The sequence below is a fragment of the Pinus tabuliformis genome, chromosome J, assembly GCF_031772625.1.
Source record: "Pinus tabuliformis cultivar Carrire ecotype Pingquan chromosome J, CPIR1, whole genome shotgun sequence".
In the NCBI taxonomy this organism is placed as follows: domain Eukaryota; kingdom Viridiplantae; phylum Streptophyta; class Pinopsida; order Pinales; family Pinaceae; genus Pinus; species Pinus tabuliformis.
This window is the reverse complement of record NC_142295.1, coordinates 136,986,307-136,996,267: the sequence shown is the minus strand read 5'-3', so window position 1 is coordinate 136,996,267 and position 9,961 is coordinate 136,986,307.

The window sequence follows — 9,961 nt, the reverse complement described above, 5'->3', positions numbered from 1 at the left end:
ATCAAATAGTCTAGATAATGAGAAAACAGAACGACCAATCCTCTCAAGTGCCAGATCTTTCACCTTCGGCTGAGGCCGTAAGGCTCTTTAAAAAGTAAATAACATTCAGCACAAAACTAACCGCGGAGTGCCGACCCCCTGCGGTCTCATTTCACCTATTCAAAACTACTACAGACTCAATGATTCCATTTGAAATAACCATTACAAACTTTTAACTGAACAACCAACAACCCTGTGCTAACTCTAGAACCGGAAGAGGATTAGAATACCCAGTAAGAATGCGGAGAGTACAACCAGTTGAAGGGTTAGCCGCAGACCCACTCCAAACCCCCGTGTCCGGAGATCTTCACCTTGCACCATGACAAGAAACAGTATTAGAACCTCACGGGATATGCATTCCTGAGATCGAACCAGAGCTGTAAAACAAAATGAAAGCTTAAATAAAGACCTTAACCATTTTAATTACCTGAAAAAGATATGCATGCCTCTATTGACGGTGTTCCAGAGTAATGGCGAAGTCTCAGAACCCTCCATGAGGGACCACGATGCCAAATCGAAGAAACATTGTCGCGGAGAACCTGAACCAGGTGGGAGCCAAAAACCCTCAAAGCAAAACCATAACCAAATGAGACCCCTCAGCCGAGTTATGAATGCCTGACAACCGATGAGCCGTCCGATCCGGCCAGCTACAGAGAACCGTCGATGAAAGGGCCAGACTCCGAGAAGCATGGTTGAAGAAGGATAGACGGAAAGCCCTCAGGCTGCCAGCAAGCCCCAAAATCGTAGAGGATTAATACACATGTAGAGATCGAGGCACGGGCTTGTACCACTAGCGCCTGGGCCAACCACAAACCTAGGACGATTAAATTCATCGGCGAATCGACATTAATGTTAGAATAAAAATCATATGTATAATAATCCTTGTTTAATGATGTATCGTACCCAAGTCTATAATTTAAACGATATCAAGGGATTCAACATTGTATTATATGGTCCCTTCATTAGTTTGGTAATTATGAATCAAATCATTCATGACAGGTTAAATATTTCAAAAAAAAAAGAAAAAAGAAAAAAACGCACTTTAGCTTTAGTCATATAAAATATGGGCATTAATAAATATGTATACATATATTCATGTTTGTTATTTCATTTTCAATTTTTTGTTACATCGTCCATCAAGTAGACCAAAAAATAGAAAGTGGTTCGCGTGCACATATTCCATGTGTCAACATGCAACTTTTATTTCTTTATTTTAATTTAATATTTATCTTAATTTAAGTTTTACTTTATTCATTTTTACTTTTTGTTAAGTTTACTTATTTACTTTTATATATATTTATTTAGAACTCCAATTTATTATTTACTATTTTATTTATTTATTATTATTATATTCTCTTCATTATTTATTATTTATTTACTATTATTATCTTTTCTTTATTGTTTACTATTTATTTACCATTATTATCTTTTCTTTATTGTTTATTATCTATTTACTTATATTTTAATATTATATTATTTTATTTATTTATTATTATCAGGGGATATTACAAGATCTAATAGGGATTCACTGTGCTTGAAATTATTCACAAATGGTGAGGTATGCATGCTTAGAAATCTCATGCATTGTTACTCACTACAAAAATATTACACCTGACCATGGCTCAAATACACATTTGCTTGCTATGAACATGCTTCTTGACCCATTCATCTTCTGATCTTCTATAAGGTTTCACTCTTTGAGCTCTCATCTTTGTCACTGCCCTTCAAACTTCCCAATTCTCCTTTCCAATCTCCCTATTAATATCCTTCTTCAACACAACCTTCATTTTTAATAGTTTCCTTTGAAGGGTAACCATCACAATGGTTCATTTCAACTTCCAAGTAAATTTTGGAAATTTTCTCAACTTTTCCAAAAATAACATCTAAGTGCTTATGACAAAGTTTTCAAAGGAGTATGGGAAGCATTCATTTTGGATCACATCTTCGTATTTGTGGGCTTTTAGTGTCCAAAAGCCAAATCATTAAGGAGATGGAAGCACATTACCTCCATTTGCTTCTTCATATCCAACATTCCATTATTGGCGAAGATTGCTTGTTTCTTACTTGTTTTCCCATGTTTTGTTTTCAGAGGAGTGATTATCTCCCACCCTTTATGTGCTTTTACAAAGGATGTCTTGCCACCTTTGACCAAATGAGATTTTTTTTCTCTTCTATAGATGGTAGCAGCCTTATCCCATATGCATGGTCTACTAGACATCACTCCATGTATGTCTCATGGCACAACTTCACATTCTACTTCACTGACATAGCTAGCATTAATGGAAAACTTGCTTTTACATCTATCAATGATCCTCATGACAAATTTCCTTTGCACCCATACTAGTAAACTTAGCTAAACTTGTTCATGAGTTTCTAGACCATGCCCATCAATTAATGTTTTTGGAATCATATTACATTGAGAATTGTTGTCAAATAGAACATTTACTTTCCAGTTCTTTACTTGAAACTTTGATTCAAAATATTGCATGTTTTATATATACTCACATTTGATTGTTGCAATGTGGTGCAAACCATGACTTTGTACAGTTTGGAGGTGCTTTCTACCACTTCTTCTTTTGTCTTGATAGTTTCCTTTGCTTTGTCCTTGGACTTTAGCGACTTTCATCAAAAATTTGAATGAAGTTTTTAACACTTTTCTTCTATGTTCCCATCCACGTCATAACATTCATAATGCCCATTAGGATCCCTCATTTTTTGGGTTGTGGATACACTCTTCTTGTCTTTTCCCTTACTGGTTTCTTATTGGTTATATGTTGCAGCCCCTTCTTGGAGTTTGGATCAATATAGAAATCCTTCTTTCTCGCTTAATCTATACTTTTCATTAGATGTGGTTGAAAAGTCCTTTATGGTACTTCACCACTACCCTTGGTTCTTCTAAAGAGATACCAAACCTAATGGTTTACCTCCTTAACTCATAATTGTATTCTTGCACCTCTTGTCCTTATTCTTTTCAAAGTTACTACCACTTCATGAGTTACTCCTCTTCATAGACTATGGGATAAAATTGTGACTTCAACAAAGCCTTGAATTCCTCCCATCTATGTTGGGTTGTGTTATATTCTTTCCACGACTAGTTCCCCTTGTACGTTGTGCCGGGCGTTGTCGGGGGGCAGTATCCCCCTACACAGGGTCTGGGGCAGCTCCCTGGGAAATTCTTTTTGGACCCTATATTAGGTGGGTGAACCTACCTATGATTTTGTGCATGAATTTCCCAAATGGTTTTGGGCACGATGTTTTTCGGTCCATGGTATTTTGTAGATTCGGTCAAGGGAACTACAGTTATGTTCTAATCCAGGGTTAATGGATTGGGGCTTATGGATGCTTTAGAATGTATATATATGTATTGTAACATTGAAAGGAACATAATGAAAAATCAATCTGGTAGTCCCGGTTTTGGGATCCAGGGGAAAATCTATGTGTATATATGTTTTATGTTTTATGCTCTCGCCATTGTTTATTTTCTATTTTTAGAATTCGTATGTAGGGAATTTCTATACGAGGTTAGAACCTACAATTTCAAAATCAAGGGCTTCTTACCTACCCTCAATGGATCCACATTACTCTCCCACCATAATAGTGCATTGTTGGTCATCTTCAAATGTGTAAAAGAAACCTATTATGTTTCTTGGTTTTTATAAAGGAAAAAAGAAAATTTCATTTGTTTTAGCCCACTGTCAAGACTTTAGCATTAAGTTTTCCATAAAACATGGCTACTTCTAGTTTCACTTCGACTTTGAAAGGAATATTGGAAGATGAAGAAAAAGAGCAATTTTTACCCAAATCATTTTGTGTGGGATCTTCTCGGGGTTCCTTGTCTTCTTGATGCTTAGTCTCTACTAAGTTTGCTTCTATGATACCAACATTTGCATTATCAATTTTGTCAATGTGGCAATGCTTTTCTCTAGCTGAGTAAACTTGGATTTTTGATCCTCTATGTCATGTTGTTCATGATACATTTCAACCATCGTAGGTTTTTTGCTTTGTAATAGTCCTTGTAGCAATGCTTCTCTATTTTGGTAGCCGCTACATGTGTTTACCATGTAATTCTTCTCCAAGTCTTTAAAACTTGTTTTGATACCTTATGATCCATAAATAGTAGGCCTATGGATGTATGCTTCATCAACATGCATCTTTTGTGTATTTGAATTCAATGTCTATACAATTCAAAATTCAAGCTTCTTCATTTCTCATTCTTTAATTGGGATGTAGCTTTCTATTTTTGTCATAAAGGCTCAACAATTGTTTAATGACATGTATGTTTCATTCTAAATTTTCTTACATAGCACTCATAGAGTAGCTATATTTTTTCACAATTGCAACCACAAATAGGTTATGAGTTCAAGCTTCTTTATGTTCGTCACTTGCAATGAAAACTTAGTTTATTTACAAAATCAACCTTAGAAAATTTAAAGTGCATTATAGGGTGAAGTTTTGACAATGATTTAAGTAAAAGAGAATGCGCCATTGCTAAGAAATATTTTAATTGAAGCTAGTTAATGAACTATAATGCCAAGATCATATTCTAGTAGAGAATTTATTGCATGTGCATTTAAAATCAAGCATTTGAGTCAAGAGGAGTTGAATCAATACATTGGGAAAGATAAATTGACCAATGGTAAGCTAAAAAAAAAAAAAAAAACTCCAAGAACATTGTAGATTAATCCAAAAAGATGGCATAATGTGGAAGTGATGGTGAGCCTACTCAAAGTAAACTCCACTCACCCTTAAATTTCTATTTATTTTCACACTCAAATGTAGTCAAGGAGCTCGCATCTAATCACTTGAAATTCCTCTAAGAATGCATTTATTATGTTTAATGTGGTTGTCGATGTAGATTATGCACAGCTAACTCACACAAAATAAAAGGATCACTAAGTTACTAATTCAATTCCAAGCCAAGATGACAAGACAAGAGCGAAGATATTTACACAGAAAAGTAGAGAAGGTGGAGAGAAATCGGTTGTAATAGGAGAGTAGAGGTTGTTTATATGGAGAACTGGGGAACATATTTGACCAATAAAGTTGGATATCTATTGCAATACCCTCCTCCCACACTTACCCAAGTTCACTGGTCCACCAAGGTAAATATGCGACGAAGAGTTACTATGATATGACTTAGCCTCCTATGTACGGTCAAGGAAGTGGAATGAACATACTAAAAACTTATTAACCCTCGTAGGAGCTACAAGACCCCCATGAGCTAAACAACCACTCTAGGTGCCCAAACCTTGAGTTAACTTAATTTTTCATTGACCTAAGATGCCATTCACATGCATAACAAGGCATGCTAGTGATTGTATGCCTCCAGTCGCATGGATAACCATGCCTCCCAACAACTGCAATCTAATTTACCCAGTTCGGTGCATGCGACCCTGAGATCTGGGCCACTTTTTAAGGGCTAGGAGCCATAACTCTGCCCAAAAGTTGATAGAACTTTCTAGAATGATGAATGACACAAGGAAAAAGGAATTAATGCAAAACTTAGACAAGAACTTGACCTAACAAGGCTTGACCATGACAAACATTTCGTTAAACACATTGTGAACATGTAATCTACAAGCTATAAATGCATATTTGAACATAGGGGTCTCATACTTATGTGAAAATCATCAAGAATGTTTGATGCCCTCTCACAATAACTGTAATAACATCTATTAGATCATGCATTCATTAACCATTCATTTCCTAATCAAAGCATGATGAGAGCCATAACGAAAGTATATCATAAAACCATGCTTATAACCAACATATAACCAAAATAATAACAATGATAGAACAAACATCAAATCCACATAATAACAACTATAAATACTCATAAAACACAAGAGGAAAAGAGCTCTTATTAACATATGCAAAAGCCAATCAAGTCAGGGATTTCCATGTACCACCCGACCATAGATTGGACTGAATCAAATCTTTCTTTTAGCCAATCACCCCCGTGCCATATTCCAAGCATGAATGTGGGACTCACAACAAAACAATGAGGGCTTCCGCAGGCCTTACCACATATCCCACCATTACCGGTCAAGGGATTTCTAGGCCCAAAACCCTCATTTATACAACTTATCTTTACCGCAATCCCACCATTACCAGTCAAGGATTACTAGGGCAAAGAATAAACATACACTACTAAGCTTTACCGCAATCCTACCAAAATCAGTCAAGGGATCACTAGGCCCTAAACAAGCATGAATGCCTCTGGATTTCTTCACCAATACCTTGAAGAATTTTATCGTATCCACCCTCAGGCTTTACTGTATATCCCTCCATTATCAGTCAAGGTATTCCTAGGCCCTTGGGAATTTTCCTGAGATCACCTCACCTAGTTCCAAAACCATCTGACTGTTAGTGTCAGTATCTGCATACTTCCATCAGGGATCAAATCTGCTCTTTGCATTTTCATTTTAGGTGTCTCATACTGAATTTTTTGGATCATTCCACTAGGTCATGTCAAAATGGTCCACTGATGGTTGTCTTCTTCTCAGAAAATCAAATTTTCCCTCATGAGGTACATTTGCTGACCCATCTCCATGTTGTATTCAGTTATGTTATTTTTAGAGTCGAAACAATTATGTTTCCATTAGGTCTTAGGGTTCATTTTCAAGGTCAAAAGCATAGTTTCAAGTGTAAATAAAGGGCATCAAAGGTATGAGGATGACCAATAAACAAAGAGTGATTGCTAGTAAGTCATGGTTATTGTACAAAGATCTTATTTCACTAATGTAATTTTCATCTCAAAAACATGTTTTTGAGATGAAAACATAGTATTTTAGTTGATTTATATTTTTTGATGTAATTCAAGTCATTTAATGTAATAAGTGTTCCCAGCTGCCCCAAGCATTTCTCCTTGCTGCAAGAAAATGAAACCATTGAAAAAATCAGGATTGCCAAAGCATCATCCACCTGTCAAGAGCAAAAAAGGTCAGAAAGTAAAAAAGGCATTAAAGTGAGAATTTGAAAATGACAAAGAACTTTAGAAAGTGGGTATGCAAACTCATAAATTAAAGTCAATTCAAGTATAAATCCTCTCAACGCATTCATGAAAGCCTCATTTGCACTCTACCACTCACAAATCCTTAGCAAAAGAAAATTGGCGATTTTTAGGTGAAATTGGGCAAAACAGAGAAAGATGACGCATTCAACAAGATTGTTGCGCATTTAGCCTAGTCGCTGCGCTCCTATAGCAGTGGCCGCATGTTTACCTGGAAGGAGCCAAACGTTCTAAAAACCCTTCCTCGCCACCAAGTTTCCAGGTTAATCATCATTCACTCCAGCAAATCAGGTTGGTGGAAGAATTACTCACTCCTACCCTCCTTTGTTTGCCTACATAGGGTTTAAATTGTTTGTTGTTTTTCCTAAGATCTAACCCTAGCCATTCATTCCCATCATCTCACAAGCACATTTCTTAGTTTTCATCACTATTCCTCCCTCACTTAACGACTATTCCCTATCATCTCCCTCATTCCACATATCCCCATCTCCTCTTCATCATCTCTCCTCACATCATTCCACATTTCCAATACCCACAGTCCATTCTATCATTCCCCTAGGGTTTTAAAGGCAACGAATCATGGCAGAAGAAGAACACACAAGTCAGAGTGATGGAGAAAAACAACAAAGGAGGAAATATAAAAAAGGAGGGAAAATCATTAGATATGAACCAACCAATACTAGAGAGCTCATGGCATCTCCCATCACTGTCACAAGCTTTAAACATATGGGCTGTTTTGAGTTTTGTGAGAAGGTGGAAAGGACACAACATCATTCTGAATTGACCAGACAGTTCATTATCAACCTCCATGAAAATCAAGCAACCTTGGCGGGTGTCACCTTTACCATATCTTCTGCTATCATATCAGCTGCTACTAAGATCCCAGATGTTGGGAAAAGTGGTTTAAACAGGCAGATTTGGATTATTGCTATTATGAGCCATATCTTAAACCCAACCATAAGAATGAAAGAAGGAGGATTTTTCCTTTCTCTTACCTCCTAGATAGATATGTTCCTATGATGAAAATCATCATGAAGTACTTTACATGTGAGGGCAGGTTTTCTAGGCTCTATTCCTATCATATTCGGTTACTCATGCATTTTACAAGAGTCAGAATGCTCAATCTGCCCTACTATCTTTACCGGGATATCGACAAGATGTCATACATTTCCCGAAGGAAAGATCATGATCATCAAATGCAAAGCATATTTCACCATTCTCTCATCAAAATGATAGTCCTACACTGCCTTGATCAGCTTAACATTGCATGGGACACTTTCATATCCAATGAGATTTTCATAGTCCCACCTATTCAGCATGGCCAAGAGGCCCCTTCATCCTCTCATCCACCCACCTCCATTCCTCCACTTTAGCCTAAACATCATTCATCTTCATCTCATGAGTTAGCCACACCATCACCTCCATCATCACCATTTCATCAACCTATTCATTCATATGGCTGACATAAAGGAAGTGAGCAAGAGCATATTGAGCATGGTGAGAGCAACAAGCCCAAAAGGGCTGGTTTAGGTACCTTGGCACATACCTATCAGAGAGGGCATAGGAAAGTGTTTGCCCCACTGATTGTGGGAGGGGCCTTGCCTTCTTCATCGACAAAGCAAGTATAGAAGGGTAAGGAAAAATTTGTAGAGGCAAAGGTCCAGCAGCAGGAGGAAGACCTCTGTGAGATAGAGCATGAGTTTCAATTAGTTGAGTGAGATGAACATGATGACAGTAAAAGCATAGCTATTGTCATCAAGGAGAAGAATGCACTCATAGGAGAGCTCGAGGTCAACTTGCAAAGGGCCAAATGGATCATTTCCTACTATGAGCAGGAAAATAGGCAGTTTGAGGTAAAAAATGAGCTCATGGAGATTCAACTCAGAAAGGAAAAGAGAGAGGCTGAAAAGGCAAAGGCCTTACTTGATGAGGCATATGGGCAGTATGGTGAGCCACTTGATGAATAGGTGCCAAGAATAAGGCCAAGGACTAGAGGCCTAAAAAGAGCCTTGGAGCAGGAAAGGAAAAGGGAGGAAGAAATGGCCAATCAGCTCACCTTGAATGAGCAATTTGCCAAGATGGTAAGTGAAAGCCGAGAATATTGGCTTGATAAGGTAAATTACCATCTGGAGAACCTCCTAGGCAAGGTAAATTACCATCTGGAGAACCTCCTAGGCAAGGCCAAGAAGGACAATGATATTCAAAGAAGGATGGCGAAGCACTATGCCATGAGAGAAAAAATCGCAAGGGCCAATCTCAAAAGAGCTCATGCAAAAATCGAGGCCTTGACCGAGCAAGAGGAGAAAAAGAGGTTGGATATCCTTGCCGAGGCATCACTCCATGCCTCAAACATATAGCCAGCTATCAACCCACCAATTTTGGCCATTTTTGAACAATTTTGGCAAGATGTGTTTTGTTGTGTTTTTTGAAGAAATTTTGGCACTGTCAACATGGTCAAATGCGCAACACCTAAGATGCTGCACTTTTGTTTGGGGCATCCAATGAGAAAATGGTCAACGTTTTTGGATTCAGAATAATGAGGGCATGAACCCTATACTTTTTCTAAGAATTTGGAGCAAAACTGGTCAGCCAAAAGGGTCAAAAACTATCAAAAAATTACCTTTCTGCCTCTTTTCTGGCCTTGTCGCTGTGCATTTGAGCAGTCTTGGGAGATTGCAATTTTGGAGGGGTAAAGAAAGCCCATTTTTAAAACCAAGGATAGTTTTGGAAACTAGATAGGATAAGCTTTCCAATTAGCTATCCTGGGCTAGGTTTGGACATCGAGAAGGCGATCAAAAGTCAGCTTGAAGAGGACGTTGCGTGTTTACAAGTGTCGCTGCGCGTTTGATAGTTTTCGACATTTTTCACTATTTCATTCCAAGTTGACTTTTATCTATGGGAAATTCAAGT